Source organism: Hemiscyllium ocellatum, chromosome 19 (assembly GCF_020745735.1).
Source record: "Hemiscyllium ocellatum isolate sHemOce1 chromosome 19, sHemOce1.pat.X.cur, whole genome shotgun sequence".
Classification (NCBI taxonomy): domain Eukaryota; kingdom Metazoa; phylum Chordata; class Chondrichthyes; order Orectolobiformes; family Hemiscylliidae; genus Hemiscyllium; species Hemiscyllium ocellatum.
The window spans coordinates 50,535,201-50,553,463 of NC_083419.1; the positions used below are offsets into that span (position 1 = coordinate 50,535,201).

Here is an 18,263-nt window from a genome sequence, read left to right on the forward strand (position 1 = left end):
TCATTTCCACCTAAAATATGTGACCCCTTAGTCTGAGATTATGCCCTCTCCTGGACTCTTCCACAAGGGGAAAACAACCTTTTAACATCTAACCTGTCAAGTCTCCAATATGTCTTGTATAAGGTCATCCCACATTCTTCCAAATTCCAATGAGTGCGGGCCCAACCTACACAACCACTCCTTAAAAAGACAATCCCTCCTACCTGGTATCAGCCGAGTAAACATTCCCTGGACTGCCTCCAACGCCTGTACAAGTAGTTCTCCTAAAAACCTCCCCCCTCCCACACATACACACCTTCTTTTGTGAAGTCACCATGTGTTGAAGCTTCAGATAGCCAGCAAATGAGTGTCAGCTTAACAAAAGGTGCTGCTTACTCTCCAACATTTGCTGGGCATCATTGCACTCACACCTTCTTTCACTGCCTCGTTCTCTTTCCGCTCCTTGTTCCCCATCCCCCAACTCCAAACATTATCCCAGTAAGCATTCCAGAGTGGTGTGGTATTACTTCTGAAACAATTAAACTGGTAGCCCTGGGAGCAGATCCGAGGCTCTCACTTTGTTTTTCTCACTGATGGAAGCAAATGAAACTACCTTAGTCGCAAATAGAAGCAAAAAAGATATACACAAACAACAACCTGTTGCAATAAATGTGCCAGCAGAATAAATAACAGCTGACTGGTAATACAGGGGATGGCATTGCACAATAACCAACAAGAGTTTGCTCTATACAAAAAAATGTCCAGAACTCAGAAATTGCATTTATGAAACACGCATAATAGAAGAATTACCTGTATATCTTTTCTTAGAGCAGGGTCTCAAAACTGTTCAAAAACTCCACTTGCAGTCTGACTAGTGTCTTGTGTTTTTAAAGCAAAGCCTGCCTATTTTTATATTGCATTCCCTTTGAAATAGAGGCCAACGCTCCATATTCTTTCTCTATTTCCCACTGAAATTGGGTGCTAGGTTAGTATCATTCAAGGGTGGGGGGGACACACATCCCTCTGTTCTGGAGCTTTTTGCTGCAGTTATTCTGTAAATGAATATTCTTCTATTCTTCATGCCAAAATACATAGCATCATATTTTCCCACCTTATATTCCATTTGCCAAGCTTGTGACAAATCTATATCCCTCTGCAGACTCGGCTCATGTCAGCACTTGCTTCTCACCTATTTTGTATTCTGCCAACTTGGCTACAGCGCATTAGTTTCTTCACCCAAGTTATTAACACATACTACAAATAACTGTAGCCCAGCAGCCCCGCCCCCCCCCCACCAAGCACTCCACTAGTTACAGTCTGCCATCCTGAAAATGCCTCATATTAAACTCAATCTTCTATCAGTTAGTCAATCCTTTATCCAAGCTAATATACATTGAACATTGTGGGCTCCTATCATATTAAGTAAGCTAATGTGTGATACCTTCCGAGAATCCAAATAAAGTACTTCTGCTGCTCCCCTTTATCCATCCTGCTTGTTACCACCTCAAAGAATTTTAGTCCATTTGTCAGGCAAGATTTCTCTTTCTTGAAGATATGTTGACTCTGCTTCATCACATTAAATATTTCAAAATATTTATTCCTTTATAATAGACACTAGCATTTTCCCAATAACAGATGCTGCACTAAATGGCCTACTTACTCTTTTTTTTGTTTCCTTTCATTCTTAAACTAAAAGGTATTACATTGGCATGGGGAAGTGTTGGCCTAGCTGTATTATCATTGGACTATTAATTCACACACTCAGGTAATATTCTGGGGACCTGGGTTCAAATGGTAGAATTTGACTTCAATAAAAATGAATGATGACCATAACACTCATTGCCAATTGCTGGGGAGGGGAAAACCCATCTGTTTCACGAATGTTCTTGAAAGAAATCTGCTGTCCTGACCTGCTATAGTGTACATGTGACTCCAAACCTACAGCATTGTGGTAGACTCTTAACTGCCCCGGTCAATTAGGGATGGGCAATAAACATTACTCTAGCCAGTGATACCTTCATCCTTTGATTTATTTAGAAAAATGTTTTCTGCTCCTCTGGGACTTTTCCAGAATCTAAGGATTCTTGAACAATTACAATCAGCGCATCTCTACAACTGTTCACCATTCAATTTTTAAAAAAATCTTCCTACTGAAAGTGAACAACTTCACCATTTATCACATCATACCCCATCTGGCAGAATGTTTGACCATTTGTTCAATGTCTTTATATTGGTGTGCAGCCTTTCCCATCCATCTATGTCTCACCTGAAAATTTAACCACCAAGCCATTAACCTCCACATCCAATTCACTGATATTAAAACATTGTAACAAGTTGAGGGACCAACACAGATCTCTACAGTACAAGTAGAGAAAAAGTCTGGAACATTGGCCTTTATTTCAAAGGGAATGCAATAAAAAAAGTAGATACGCTTTGCTTAAAAAAAGTACAAGACATGAGTCAGACTACAAGTGGAGTTTTTGAACAGTTTTGAGACCCTGATCTAAGAAAAGAGATGTAAGCAGTTCTTCTATTATGCATGTTTCGTAAACCTGATTTGTGAGTTGTAGACCTTTTCACATGCTGCAAATGTTAAACCAATTTGTTTCAGCAGACAGTTTTCTGCTAGCCAGCATTGTATCCAAGTCAGTATGTTACCCCACACCATGAGCTCCTAATCTGTGGTAATAACCTTTGATATGACACCTTTCCAAATACCTTTTCAAAATCCAAGTACATGGGTTCCCCTTTACCCATGGCGCATGCCACCCCTTCAAAAGAATTTGGCTATATTGGTTAAACGGGATTTTCCTTTCACAAAACCATGCTGACTCATACCAATTACCTAGAGGCATCAGTCCAGAGATACTACCTTGGAGTTTGGGTGCTTTTTAAAAACTTTAACACCTAATTCCTCAAAAATCATTGAGCAGAATCTCCTTCCCATTTTGACTTATCTCATTAGCATCAACGTGGACTACAGTCAGTGGATCCAAATCTTCCCACTGCAGGTTCTCCAGCCAAGAGCAGATATCTATATCCTGTGCTGTGTAGACAGCGCAGCCTTCTGGACTTGTGTTCTATGCTAAAAGATGAGGTCTGCAGATGCTGGAGATCACAGTTGAAAATGTGTTGCTGGTTAAAGCACAGCAGGTTAGGCAGCATCCAAGGAATAGGAAATTCCTATTCCTTGGATGCTGCCTAACCTGCTGTGCTTTAACCAGCAACACATTTTCAGCTCTGATCTCCAGCATCAGCACTGCTCACTTTCTCCTATGGAGATACAGATCAGTCATATGAGCCCACTTGAATGGGTAGAACAGGCTTTGTGGACTGAAACACCTACTCCTGTTCCTACGTTATTGACAGAGTAAAAGATGTGGCTGAAGCATTCACACTAACTTCAGCCATAAGTGCCAAGTGGTTGATCCATGTCAGCCTCCTCCAGTGGTGCCCAGAGCAGTACAGATGCCAAACTTCAGTCACTTATTCAGAAACAATTCGAAGCACTGGATCTTGCAAAGGTTATGGGCCCTGACAACATTCTGCCAATAGTACTGAAGACTCACATTCTGGACTTTGTTGGGTAGGGACATGGCAATGTGAAAAATTGACCTTTGGAATCTAAGGGATGGAAAACTCTCTGCTGTTGGAGTCATACTAGCATAAAAAGGAAAACGGCTGTGCTGGTTCGAGGTCGGTCACCTCAGCTCTGAGACCTCTGGAGGAGGCTGGTGATGATCAAAGCAGTACTCATGATAGCAACTGTGGAGAATCCTTGCAACGACCTTCGCAATGGCAGACCAATAAGACCACCACACTGTCATTACTGCAATTTGGCCTCATCTCCTGCTGGTCGCTACTAGGATAATTGTTACAAGGATTCATCTCAATTGCCTCCTGTCAATGCCTGAAAGCTTCTACCAGTCACAATGCACATTCCATCCATCAAGAGGCACCAGTTTCTCTGCCCACTTTCACTATTGTGTCATGATCATCACAGCAAAAAAAAATGTAGAGAGCGGCAACAAGCTGTATACATGGACTTATTTGATCTCATTAAGTTGTTTGACTGTCAACTGAGGAGGAGTGTGATGTGGGACCCTCCAACTTGGCTGCACATGGAAATCCATCCCGATTCCCTACGTGCTGCATGATGGTAAGGGACTGTGGTCCTCACTAACAGACCTAATGAATGGACCAATCTCGGTCAAGCAAGGCTGGGTGGCTGCACCAATTTCCTTCACTATCTTCCTCAGCTCAACATTCCACTCCATATCCATGAAGCTTCTGACTAGAGTGGAGCTTATCTAAGGATGAGCAAGAAACTTCAACCTCCAGTGCAGAACCAACTCCACCCTGAACCTCTCATCGAGCCACCGTTGACACACAACATTTGCCTGTGCACAGACCAGGAGGCGGAGTTCCAAAACGATCATTGATGCATTCACGAGAACATAAGAGAGGATGTAATTTGGAAGACAAATGGCCCTATTCCAGTCTGCTTCCACTGCACAAACTTAATGCCTGACCATCAGGATCACTGCAAGCCACTGGAAAATATGGATCAAATCCATACCTTGGGTACATAGAAGCTAGACATTGACAATGAAATGTATTCTCATGGCCTTTGGCTATCTGAGGAACACTGGAGACGGAGTGCCTGATGACAACGAACTCAAACCTGACCCTTGCTTCCAGGGTAGCAGAGTCACAGCTCTCTTATATGCATCAGAAACTTTAACAAGGTACATCAGACACATCAAGTCCCTTGGGACACATCACCAGGCAATGCCCCTGTAAGACAGGTACTCTAGTCTTATCTCCCAGGCAAACAACCCCAGCACTGAGGTATTGGTTACAATCAATCATTGTTAGGGGGAGCAGGAACATCATCCACATCTGACATAAGTTTCAAGCCGTGCCACAGCAAGCGGTTACCAGGACAGGAAAGGGAACATTTTCATGGATGTCCTCAAGTCTTTCCAGAGCAAAAAACTGCAAGATTCACACTGACTCATGGGCCTCTCTCACCCAAGACCGGAGAGGAAGTGAGGACTGCAGATGTTGGAGATCAGAGTAGATCTGGAAAAGCACAACAAGTCAGGCAGCATCCAAGGAGCAGGAGAGTCAACATTTTGGGCATAAGCCCTTCATCAGGAATGAGGCTTGTGGGCCAGGGGCTGAGAGATAATTGAAAGGGATGGGGTTTGGGGGGGGGGGGGTTGAGGAAGCTGAGAATGCGATAGGTAGATGAAGTTGGGGGTGAAGCTGATACGTCAGAGTGGAGGGTGGAGCAGATAGATGGGAAAGGTGATGGACAGGTCAGGAGGGCGGTACTGAGTTGGGGGCTTGCGACCAGGATAAAAGGTGTGGGGAGGGGAGATGAGGAAACTGGTGAAATCCACATTAATCCTGTGTAGTTGCAGGGTCCCAAAAGGTGGAAGATGAGGCATCCTTACTCCAGGCATTGGATGGTTGGGGTTTGGTGGAGGAGGTGGCCCAGGACCTGCATGTCCTTGGCAGAGTGGGAGGGGGAGTTGAAGTGTTCAGCCACTGGGTTGGTTAGTGTGAGTGTCCCAGAGATATTCTCTGAAACTATCTTCAAGTTGGCATCTGGTCTCTCGGATGTATACGAGACTACACCAGGTGCAACGTATACAGTAGATGACATTGATGGACGTACAGGTAAAAACAAGGCGGCGAAAACTGCAGATGCTGGAGATTAACTCCAGTCCACCAAGGAACATGCCGCCAAACCCTAACCACCTGATGCCTGGCGACTCTTGCACCTTGGGACTCTGCAACCACACGGGATCAATGTGGAGCTCACCAGTTTCCTCATTTCCCCTCCCCCTACATTATCACAGTCCCAAGCCTCCAATTCAGCACTGCCCTCCTGACCTGTCCATAACCTTCCTATCTATCTGTTCCACCCTCTTCTCTGACCTATCACCTTCTCCCTCACCTTCATCTACCTATCCCCCAACCTCACCCCCCTCCCCTTTATCTCTCAGCCCCCTGGCCCACAAGCCTCATTCCTGGTGTAGGGCTTATGCCCGAAACATTGATTCTCCTGCTCCTCGGATGCTGCCTGACCTGCTGTGCCTTTCCAGCAATACACTCTCGACTCTTGCCCAAGACTCTTGCCCATTTCCTGAAAAGGGCTCATGCCCGAAACGTCGATTCTCCTGCTCCTTGGTTGCTGCCTGACCTTTTGCGCTTTTCCAGCAACACATTTTCAGCTCTTGCCCAAGACCACCCAAATCAGAGAAGCAACTATGCAGGAGCCAAGCACTGAGCATGTCTGATTGGCCCAGATGAAGGGCAAGTGCAAACACCAGAAAGACTGTGCAAAATCCAGAACTACCTACCACTTCAGCAACCACCAGCTGTAGCCCAGTGTGCCGATCAGTATTGACAGTTTGGTCACTCAATAGCAGAAGTGGAAGGAAATGTCATCCTCAATCCAAAAGGGAGTGCCTAAGAAGAAAGTAACCTGTTGCATTACTGCCACACTATACTACACTCGACAATGCAAGCTACACTGACTGCCTCTGCGCCCTCATTCGAAACTGGTTTATAATGTTCTCTGTCCCCTCTTGGGGCACCTCATTTCAGAGCATCAATTAAATCTCAGTGGTTTATCCATTTGCTCCATCGAACCTGTCTGCAGCTCTGAAAGCAGTGCAAGTCCTTTAAGTGGCTCCAGTTTTGTTGAAAGCCAACACCAGAACAAAATTTGCATTGATGATGTATGTACTTATCCGCAAAAATGGCAGATTAACTTGGTGGGTGGTGTCCCTACTCCAGCATGAACATGCCCAGGAGGAGAATTCAATATCCTATGTCGGGTCTAGTTACATAAGGGCTACACAATGATAACAAAAGTTATGACAAATTCAAAAATCAATTTCTGACACATGGGGCAAGAAGGGACAAAAACACGTAAGCTAGTTCCAATACTTTTTAAAATACCCGTAAACAGTTAAATGATTGTAGACTTCCAATTACTTCGTAGAACAAAAGATGTTGTTGTCTGGTTTTAAAACATGCAAAATATTATTCAGAGTAGTCAGGATGTTTGAAGGCTAAAAAGAAGATTTTATTCCAACAGATGCAGGAAATTGATTGCTTTTTAGAAGGTACGTTTTCTGTTCCTCCATGATAATGCTGCATCGCACTTATGATATATTTACCAAATCATAAGCTTTCATTAAGTTTTCTTGGCTGAACAGAATAGAAATGAAATGTACAGCACAGCATGTACCCTTTCACAACACTGAACCTCTTTTGGTTTTTAAATTGAAGGATTCCTTTTAAAACTAGTGTTGCCAGAGTGATAAAATGCAGTTCACTTGCAACTTGATTACTTCTCAAATGGATTTCATGAAGCACAATAGACGATAAATAAATTTCCTGTCACCAGAGATGTGAAAAAAAACATTAGTATTTCAATGACAATATTTAATCTGCCATCATTAAATAGTACTTCCACAATTATTTGGCATAATTCTATGAAGATACTTGCACTTGTCTTCTTGCAGTATTCAATAATACAAATAATTTTTTTAGTACTGGTGTGCATTTGTTTTTCCATTTCCATTACTGAAAATAATTGAAAGATTTTAAAATCCATGAAAAGCCCCAACTCTCTATCTTTTCACTTTTTGCTTAAACCAAACAGTTCCTCAATGTTTATCAGCTCAACAATAATATCAGATTTCACTCTGCTGCTCCAGTTACTCCCCACACCAGCAAAGGTCAGTTAGCTCAGTTGATTGGATGACTGGTTTATGATGCAGGGTTTAATTCCCATAAAAGCTGAAGCCACTATGAAGGACTTATCACCTCAAACTCTCCCCTCATCCTGTTAAACTACCAGCAGTTGTCTCTCTAATGAGAGGGGCGCCCTGTGGTCTGGGTGGACTAGGGCGACTTTACCTTCCATCAGCAAGTGACTTTATCATATTAAGCTAGCTGACTGCTGGGAAGTCATAATAGAGCCTAATCGTGTCCTCAGCCAATAACCAGAACAGGGTTTGTTAATGAAAACTAATAAAAAGAGCCCCAAAGGATGTTGTAGAGCACCAAAATTTTGACAGGTTAGTTGTAGGACCTAGCACCATTCAATCTGAACAGCTTCGTTCACTAATCAATGTAGTGACCTGGGAAAGAATACTACCATACAGCCCCAAATTAAAAACTGTATTTTAATTGAAAACATTAAATGCTAATGGCATATTTGAATTAGGCTGATTTTGAGGAAACAGTGGCTGTGTATAGTCATGTGGGAAATCTAAAATATCAACCGATAGGCAAAACACAACAACCATCTCAAAATGTTGACTGCAATTCTGATGTTACATCTGTCATGTCTAGTAACATCTGCAAAAACGATCCCTTGAAATGTGGAAATAAAGAGGTAATGCAAAATAAGTCAATGAGAACATATCCTTCTGTTCAGAAAAGTATCTTTAAAATCACTATTAAAAAGTTTTAAAACATAAAAATCGTTGCATTTGATGCCACAGACAAATAATTCATTTTGATTCACTTTGGCCAAAGGATCCCACTCTGGTTCAGATTTGCTATTTCTGGTTGCAATATCATCTTCCTCTCCATCCACCAAAGTGGATATTCCACATCTTTTGAATGACCAGATAACAGTTTTTTGGCATGTCTTTAATGCACACTTGATGACAAAGCCACAGAAATTGTCAAGGAGTGGCACATGTATTTCCACAATTTGTGAAGTCTCTTCTGCAAGAAAAATCCACCACGAACATAATCCTTTAATAACTTGTTGAAGCGCTCTTCTGAAAAAAAGGTCAATCAACAAATGTTTGACCCTCTTGGTATAATTACAATCAAGTGTTATTTCTTTCCATACTTTTCTTTATCTCATCAGTTCAATTGGACTTGAACATATCCCACACAAAAACTGTACTGAATGTGTAGCCATCAGATGTTGATGGTAAACTTTATTGATCCGCAATTACAATCTGTCCTCATCTACTCAATGTTGTCATGGACTTGTAAAAAAATTTCCTATTGCAGGGAATGTGACTTTCAGCATGAATTTCCATTTGAAGAGGACAATAATCTTTAACTCTGTTTTCCATGCAGACTAATACCATCCAGATTTGATTATCCTCAGTTCCTACAGTGTTTCCTGGAGCTGTTTTGGAATGTTTTCTGTACACTGTTCAGCTGTTGACCATGTCATCCATGTTACTGCTGTGGCATCATGGATGTGTGGGTGCACGTGTGTGTGCCTGCTGACAAACTGCTGGTAGTTTTGACATGGCTGTGTTTTGCTAGTCTCAGAGACATCCTGGTCTTCTGCTGCAACACTGGACATTCTCAAAAATAAATTTGCTAAACCAATTAGCTGTTGCTCCAAAATCTTTGCTGGCCACAGGGCTTGATTTGACCCACTTAGTTGTATAAGCATACACTGTATTTCTGGAACAGTTATATCATCACCAATGAGTGGAAGACCCAATCCAATCTATGTTGCTCAAGATCAGACCAGTAGATGGTTCCTGGTCTCATGATGCGTTTGGTCTCCTTTGGAATGAATTCCTCCGGCTTCCATTCCCACACCAGTTTATGACTAACACTGAGAGCCCCCTCTGCAGCACAGCTATTTGATGAGTTACTAAATGCTCATGTGGAATTATTCATCTTGCTAATGAATACAGTGTTACCCACTGACATGTGAAGTCAAAGCTCAAAGTTTGGCTGAGCCTACAAGATTCTGGGGTTGCTCGCTCCTGTTCATTTATATAAAGAGTTGATTAGATTCCCTACAGTATGGGAACAGGCCCTTCAGCCCAACAAGTCCACACCGACCCTCCGAAGAGTAACCCACCCCCCTCTGATTAATGCACCTAACAACTTTGGACAATTTAGCATGGCCAATTCACCTGACCTGCACATCTTTGGAATGTGGGAGGAAACCCACGCAGACACTGGGAGAATGTGCAAACTCCATATAGACAGTCACCCAAGGCTGGAATCAAACCTGGGACCCTGGCACTGTGAGGCAGCAGTGCTAACCACTGAGCCACTGTGCCGCCACCATTAATAAAAGGTTATTCAAAGAAGACAGACCCATCTCTCTCTACAACCTCAGTACAGTCTCACTACATGGTAAAGTGGTAGTGGACCCCATGCTCAGTAAAACCTCCTGACTGATGGGGTTAACCTTCAACACAGTTAGCAGCACGAGATGAATCTTTGGGGAAGACCCGGTCAGAGGCAGAGACACACACACTTGGCTTCATTGACACTGATGGAGATGAGCTCTGGAATTGAGCAGGCTCAGATTAAAGCACGAGAACAATTAAAAGTGTTCCAATAGCGGTCACCCAGGCAGTCTGGCGGAAAAAAAATTACTCTGTGACTGAACACAAACTAATTAAACTCTCATCAAGGTTTAGCAATATATGATCTCACCATATAGTTGGTCAGTGGTAAGTGACCTCTCACTCAATAGATCTCAACAACTCCTTGCCTGAGCCTATGGACCATGAGGTTTGCCAAGACTAGGAGTGTCAGTGGACAGTTTACCTTATACCATGACACTACAGACCTCTAAACATGCTAATGCTTAGGTTACTTAATTGATGGTACATACATGAGTAATGATGAGATAAAAGAAAAGCATGGAAAGAAATGACACTTGTTACTGATATAACTTGCCCAATTCAAGATAGATGAAGACACATCTATAAAATACGATGCTCTAATTAAAGCTCTTGATACCTCTTTTAGTCTAAGGTATAAGAGTTATGCACTGCATAGGTTTTATTTTCACTGCCAGGAACTAGAAATAAGTATGGATTTTTTCCAAACTAACCTCCAGCTTTTAGCAGACAACCATAATCCCATTAGATGGGCTTATCTGACACTACATTACCCTGGATAAGACTCTATAGAACATTACAACGCAGTACAGGCCCTTCAGTCCTCGATGTTGCGCCGACCTGACATACCAATCTGAAGCCCATCTAACCTACACTATTCCATGTACGTCCACATGCTTGTCCAAAGACGACTTAAATGTACTTAAAGTTGGTGAGTCAACTACCGTTGCAGGCAAAGCATTCCATACCCTTACTACTCTCTGAGTAAAGAAACTACCTCTGACATCTGTCCTATATCTATCACCCCTCAATTTAAAGCTATGCCCCCTTGTGCTCACCATCACCATACTTGGAAAAAGACTCTACCTGCCCACCCTATCTAACCCTCTGATTATCTTATATGTCTCTATTAAGTCACTTCTCAACCTTCTTCTTTCCAACAAAAGCAGCTTCAAATCCCTCAGCCTTTCCTCGTAAGACCTTCCCTCCATACCAGGCAACATCCTAGTAAATCTCCTCTGCACCCTTTACAAAGCTTCCACATCCTTCTTATAATGCAGTGACCAGAACTGTACACAATACTCCAAGTGCGGCCGCATCAGGGTTTTGTACAGCCATAGCATAACTTCATGGTTCCGAAACTCGATCCCTCTATTAATAAAAGCTAAAACACTGTATGCCTTCTTAACAACCCTGTCAACCTGGGTGGCAACTTTCAAGGATCTGTGTACCTGGACACCGAGATCTCTCTGCTCATCTACACTACCAAGAGTCTTACCATTACCCAGTACTTTGCATTCCGGTTACTCCGACCAAAGTGAATCAACTCACCCGCATTAAACTCCATTTACCACCTTTCAGCCCAGCTCTGCAGCTTATCTACGTCTCTGTAACCTACAACATCCTTCGTCACTATCCACAACTCCACTGACCTTAGTGTCGTCTGCAAATTTACTAACCCACCCTTCTATGCCCTCATCCAGGTCGTTTATAAAAATGACGAACAGCAGTGGACCCAACACTGACCTTTGCGGTACACCACTGGCAACTGGACTCCAGGATGAACATTTCCCATCAACCACCACCCTCTGTCTTTTTTCAGCAAGCCAATTACTGATCTCAACTGCTATATCTCCTACAATCCCATTCTTCCACATTTTGTAAATAGCCTACTGTGGGGAACCTTATCGCACGCCTTGCTGAAATCCATTTACACCACATCAACCAAATTACTCTCATCTACCTGTTTGGTCACCTTCTCAAAGAATTCAATAAAGGTTTGTGAGGGAGGACCTACCCTTCACAAAACCATGCTGACTATCCCTAACCAAATTATTCTTTTTTAGATGATTATAAATCCTCTCTCTTGTAACCTTTTCCAACACTTTACCAACAACTGAAGAAAGGCTCACTGGTCTATAATTACCAGGGTTGTCTCTACTCCCCTTCTTGAACATGGGAACCACATTTGCTATCCTTCAGTCTTCCGGCACTATTCCTGTTGACAATAATGATATAAAGTCAATGTCAAAGGCTTGGCAATCTCCTCCCTGGCTTTCCAGAGGATCCTAGGATAAATCCCATCTGGCCCAAGGGACTTATCTATTTTCACACTCTGCAGGAATTCTAATACCTCTTCCTTGTGAACCTCAATCCCATTTAGTCTAGTAGCCTGTATCTCAGTATTCTCGACAACATTGTCGTTTTCTAGAGTGAATACTGTCAAAAAATATTCATTAAGTGCTTCCCCTATCTCCTCTAACTCCACACACAACTTCCCACTACTATCTTTGATTGGCCCTAATCTTACTCTGGGTCATTCTTTTATTCCTTAAATACCTATAGAAATTCTTAGGGTTTACCCTGATCCTATCCACCAACAACTTCTCATGTCTCCTCCTGGTCCTTCTGAGCTCTCTCTTCAGGTCTTTCCTGGCTACCTTGTAATCCTCAAGTGCCCTAACTGAATCTTCACATCTCATCTTAACATAAGCCTTCTTCTTCCTCTTGACCAGAGATTCCATTTCCTTCGTAAACCATGGCTCCCGCGCTCTACAGCTTCCTCCCTGACTGACAGGTACATACTGATCTAGGACACACAGGAGCTTTTCCTTGAATAAGCTCCACATTTCTAATGTGCCCATCCCCTGCAGTTTCCTTCCGCATCCTATGTTTCCTAAATCTTAACTAATCGCATCGTAATTGCCTTTCCCCCAGCTGTAATTCTTGCCCAGTGGCATATACCTATCCCTTTCAATCACTAATGTAAACATAACAGAATTGTGATTGCTATCACCAAAGTGCTCACCTACTTCCAAGTCTAACACCTGGCCGGGCTCATTACCCAGTACCAAATCTAATGTGGCTTCGCCCTTGTTGGCCTGTCTACATACTGTGTCAGGAAGCCCTCCTGCACACACTAGACAAAAAGTGACCCATCTATAGTACTTGAACTATAGGTTCCCAGTCAATATTTGGAAGTTTAAGTCCCCCATGACAACTACCCTGTCTCTCACTCCTATCGAGAATCATCTTTAGATTAGATTAGACTTTAGATTAGACTTACAGTGTGGAAACAGGCCCTTCGGCCCAACAAATCCACACCGACCCGCCGAAGCGAAACCCACCCATACCCCTACATTTACCCCTTACCTAACACTACGGGCAATTTAGCATGGCCAATTCACCTGACCCGCACATCTTTGGACTGTGGGAGGAAACCGGAGCACCCGGAGGAAACCCACGCTGACACGGGGAGAATGACTGTGTGGAGTTTGCACAGTTGCCTGAGTCGGGAATTGAACCCGGGTCTCAGGCGCTGTGAGGCAGGAGTGCTAATCACTGTGCCACCGTGCCGCCCATCTTTGCTATCTTTTCCTCTACATCTCTGGAACTATTCGGAGGCTTATAGAAAACTCCCAACAGGGTGACCTCTCCTTTGCTGTTTCTAACCTCAGTCCATGCTACTTCAGTTGACGAGTCCCCAAACATCCATTCTGCAACTGTAATACTGTCCTTGACCAACAATGCCACACCCCTGCTCTTTTACCATCTTCTCTGTTCTTACTGAAACATCTAAATCCTGTAACCTGCAACAACCATTCCTGTACCAGCTCTATCCATGTCTCCAAAATGGCCACAACATCGAAGTCCCAGGTACCAACCCATGCTGCAAGTTTGCCCATCTTATTCCTGATGCCCTTGACGTTGAAGTAGACACACTTCAAACCAACTTCTTGCTTCCCAGTGCCATCTTGCGTCCCTGAAACTTGGTTATGGACCTCCCTACTCTCAACCTTTTCTATACTTGAACTACAATTTTGGTTCCTATCCCCCGCTGGTTCCTATTCCCCCACCCCAATAGCCTTAGCGAATTTCCCCCCCCAGGATATTGGTACCCCTCTGGTTCAGATGAAGACCATCCTGCTTGTACAGGTTTCACCTATCCCAGAAAGAGCCCCAATTATCCAAGAATCCAAAACCCTCCCTCCTGAACCATCCCTGTAGCCACGTGTTCAACGCCTCTCTCTCTCCCTATTCCTTGCCTCACTAGCACGTGGCACAGGCAACAAACCAGAGACAACAACTCTGTTTGTCCTAGCTCTAAGCTTCCATCCTAGCTCCCTGAATTTCTGCCTTCAATCCCCATCTCTCTTCGTACCTATGTCATTGGTGCCTATGTGGACCTCGGCTTGGGGCTGCTCCCCCTCCCCCTTAAGGATCCCAAAACACGATCAGAAACATCACGAACCCTGGCACCTGAGAGGCAACACACCAATCGTGAGTCTCTCTCGTCCCCACAGAACCTCCTATCTGTCCCCCTAACTATGGAGTCCCCAATGACTACTGTTCTGTTCCTCTTCCCCCTTCCTTTCTGAGCAGCAGGGACAGACTCTGTGCCAGACCCCTGTGCCCCACTGCTTTCTCCTGGTAAGTCATCCCCCCAATGGTATACTTATTGTTGAGGGGAACGGCCACAGGGAATCCCTGCCGGTTCCCTTTCCATCCCCTGACTGTAACCCATTTGCCTTTTTCTTGTACCTTAGGAGTGACTACCTCCCTGTAACTCCTCTCAATAAATCCATCTTCCGCCCAAATGATCCGAAGTTCATCCAGCTCCTGCTCCCTGACGTGGTTTGAGGAGCTGGAGTTGGGTGCACCTTCCGCAGATATAGTCAACAGGGACACTAGTGGTGACCCTTACCTCCCACATTCTGCAGAAGGAATATTCAACTGCCTAACCTCCATTCCCACTATTCTAAATTCCCAAAGCGACTGTTGAAAAAAAATAAAGAATAAAAAATAAACTCGTTACCAATCTGGCGCACAGAACCTTTTTTTTGGTTAGAGGAGGAGGAGGATGGGTGGGAGACACTACCAGAGTTGTGTTTCGGGTAATGCAACCACATAAATATATGACTTCCCAGAAGTCCTTCACTCCTCCCTAGCACCTCTCGGCAAATGGAGGCCCGACTCCTGAGGGAAGTCCCTTTTAATGCAGGAAAACTCACCCTTCCCAGCAGCCCTCGCTTCACCACTTTTTCTCTCCTCACCGCTCTGGTAAAATGGAGCTGATCTCTTACAGCTGACATGGTCCAAGTTGTTCAAATAGCTGGGCAGGATTTTCCCTGGGAGCCCACAGCTGAGGCTGCCCAGCATAATTGTAACTTAGCCTGGCCACTCACCCATCAAAAACAATGGGAGTACGACATAGTCACCATTATTGTTCCTTGCTCACAGTGTAACAGAAAAGATCCCCACTGGTGGGAAAACACCTCAGTCCTGAGTGCAGAGTGACACTCAATAAAAATGCAGCTCAGAACAGCCAGCAGGAATAGAACAATAGCAATAAAACCCCCAAATCTCAACAGTATATTCCCATCCCAAAAAGCAGATACTAATGAAGACAGAGATGAATTATTTTCCTAGGAAAAGCCACGGAACTTGGAGATTACTCCTGTGCATCTATTGTTTATCATAATGGCCTGACCATATGTTTTGTTTAGATACAGGGCCAGTGTGTTTGCATTTCCCTCGTGCCCTTTGGCCCAAAGTGCACCTTCTTCAACCCTCTAACCTGTGACTGAAAAATTTAGGAGGTACTTCAAATCAAAATTAATGGGTAGTTCACTGTAATGGATGTAAATTCATGGATGTTCTGTGTATCATTTCCAATTAACCATCTTCTCTAGTGAATGGAGAAGCCCATCTCGTCCTTAACCTTCTTTACTCAGCCTTAACAGACAGACAATTAAAATCTACCCTTCACTGACCACATTCCAACTTTAGGACCCCAGGCAAATTTTCTGGATCTTCCATTCATTGTGTGTGTGAACACGTAGGTGACTAACCTCAGCATACCATATTTGACCCGCACATGAGAAGGAAGATACTACTAGTGGGGATGATTCTTTCGAAGGTAATGATCTTGGGTCTAGCTGTGATCTTTCAACACAGCACAGAAACTGACAATCTGTATTCATAGTCTCCCTGGTCTCTTTTTACTGACTCATTGGTAAAGCTTTGCCCCTGCCTCAGACCCACTCACACACCATTGTTGCGTTATGAAGGTGTAGCGGCGTACTGTATCTTTAAAAGAGAGAAGTTAGCAAGGACTGACTGAAAGCACAGAGGGTGCTGAACAAGGTAAAAATGTATCACTTGGTCAAAACAAACAGCTGGAGTTGTGTTGCCATGGTATAAAAACAAATTCAAGTTCAGCCAATCTGTATAAATTATGCCCTGGATACTAAAATCCAATCGAATTTTACTGTTTGGGATGACATCAAACCAATGAAATGAGTCAATATTTTGTGGTATAAAACTGGATATTTTGAGCAGTTAGGGGGAGAACTGCCAAGCACCAACAAGTATAGACTGCTAGCTGAATAGCTGTCTGAAGGGTTACTGTTCATATGAAAGACCTGTGAAGGAGAATACTGAAGAAAAGGTGACAGAGAAAAATCTGCAGAGGAAGATACAAAGAGAAGATTTGACAGTTAGCTGGTTTTGAAATTTGAATTTTTTTTGTAAATCTTAATCAGAGTTTTTAGTCAGACCAGTATTATAGAGTGGGAGGTAAATGTTAGGTTTAAGAAAAATGAGTTGTAAACAGTTGTTTAAATGTTCTCTTTTGGACTTAAAGGATAAAACTGTTAATTTTTACTTCAAACAGTGACCTCTGGGATAGTTCTTTGTCTCTCGAAATTTAACAGATTATGGTGCAAGGTAAGCTTCTCTGTGTTGGGGTTAAATTAGCAGAGGGTTTTACCCCATGTTATATCAGGTACACAGTCAGATGGCCCAGTCCTGTCATCAAGAGTTTCTGTGCTGAAGTGATGCCACAATGGGTCAAATGTGTGGAGTTCTTTGAACATCCATCCAAGGTGCTCCATTCCATTTTTCTTCAAACTACTTGAAATTCAAGCAGCAGCACACTTCTAGACACAGCCTCAGTATTTCTAACTTGAATCTAAAAACTTAGGATACAATGCTGTAGCCTACTCAAAAGCTTCAAAGAAGGTCCACTTTCTCCAGACGCTGATGACAGTCTCCTACACTGGATAAGGCTGAAGCTAACAGCAAGTGATAAGAGGCTTTACAATGGGTTGTTATGGGAGTGTGACTCAGGTATTCAGGTCAGCTAAGATCACAAGGATTCAGAAACTGCTATTTCTACCAAATAAGGCATACATTCAGACGAAACAGTCAGGATTGGTGCATGGATAATTCTAACCAAGGCACATACTTGACTCATTGTGGCATCTCTTCAACATAAAACCTTTCGATGAAAGGAATGAGGCATTTGACTGTACCTGCTGTTATACAACAATGGTGTGTGAGCGGGTCTGAGGACAAGTAGAAAGCTGCCAGAACGCGATTGTTCAGCAGAACTCATGCTGCAAGAGGTACCCCATGTCAGCAGGCATGAAGACATCAAGCAGAGTTTCAGCCTGGCCAGCTGCCAACTCTCCTGGGTAATATCGTTTGGGGTCAGTTACAGAAATCAGTGAAAGACAGTGATTGAGATATCATTAGTAGTTAAGTGTCTGCTATTTATTAAGTACTTAACTAAATAAAGTGTTTTATAGAGCTCAAAATATCTCCGCAGTGTCTTTGTCTATGTATGATTTGGAGGAAACGGTGTTGGATTGGGGTGGACAAAGTTAAAATTCACACGACACCAGGTTATAGTCCAAAAGGTTTACTGCATTTGCCAAATAAACGTGTTGGACTGTATCCTGGTGTTGTGTGAGTTTTAACTTTGTCTATTTAGGTACTCACAGAGACAGGCAACACCTAGAAGACACAAGCTATCAACAGCGTTCACAGTTTCTTGCACTCCGCAGGCCAGGTGTTGATGGTTTGCCCAAGTCCATTGCTCATTAACCCTTCCAAAGCGGTTCCCTG

At 43.3% G+C, this 18,263-nt stretch overlaps 1 protein-coding gene across 3 annotated transcripts in view; it reads right to left on the minus strand.

Annotated features, from left to right (window-relative positions):
• Positions 1–18,263, minus strand: part of LOC132824975 (rho GTPase-activating protein 8-like) — a 97,048-nt gene that overhangs the window by 57,598 nt on the left and 21,187 nt on the right. The gene's annotated exons all lie outside the window — the stretch shown is intronic.